Source organism: Morone saxatilis, unplaced genomic scaffold, assembly GCF_004916995.1.
Source record: "Morone saxatilis isolate NCDOM2014 unplaced genomic scaffold, NCSU_SB_2.0 Contig17, whole genome shotgun sequence".
NCBI lineage: Eukaryota > Metazoa > Chordata > Actinopteri > Moronidae > Morone > Morone saxatilis.
The window spans coordinates 26,044,247-26,045,073 of NW_023339729.1; positions in this window are offsets into that span (position 1 = coordinate 26,044,247).

Here is an 827-nt window from a genome sequence, read left to right on the forward strand (position 1 = left end):
CAGGGTATGCTTTAGGGCGGGGTCATTGTTTCCTGCTTCCACAAACAACAAAGACTTTCTGCAGTGATGACTTTAGACCTCACCCAGTTGAAGCTCCATTGTGGCTGGAAAGTGTTAAATATCTCGTGTGTTACTGTTATTGTGCTAGCTGTAGTAGCATCATTAGCATTCATAACTTTATAATCGTACTATCGACGGGTTCATGGTACATTTAGGTCGATCCAGAGGTCCATGTACCGATGTAGTCGCATCTATAACATTAAAACAGGTTTCTGACTCGTATCAATAAATCTTTACACCCCTAGTCTAGCAGCTACGTGAGACTGTTCTTTGAGCTAAATGCTAACATTAGAGTCCAAAATGCTATATTGTTTATCCTGCTGACTGGATAATGGCACTAAATGAAACAACAGAGAATCACCATGCATATAACGTCACCAGGCTAGTTTTTGATGGAGTCCTTCAAGTGTTCACAGTGCGGAGCGTCTTTCAATGCTGAAGGCAGTGCATCAGGAACTGATGGCCTCTCATCGCTCTCCAATCAGTTCCTGATGCAGTATCATCAACATCAGGAAACCTGTCTGTCGCTGCACAGCTGCATATGCAGTTCTACCTGTACATGAACACACAGAGACACACAATATTACACCTGCCAAACATAAAAGAGTTACTTAAAGGTCCAGTGTGTTGGATTTACTGCCTTTATCTAGCAGCGTAGTTACCTGACGTCTGTTGATAATCCACAGATTAATCAACAGTGAAAATGATGATTGTTATTTGCAGCCCAGAAAGAAATCAAAATGTTTTCTTCATGTATAAAAATAAAA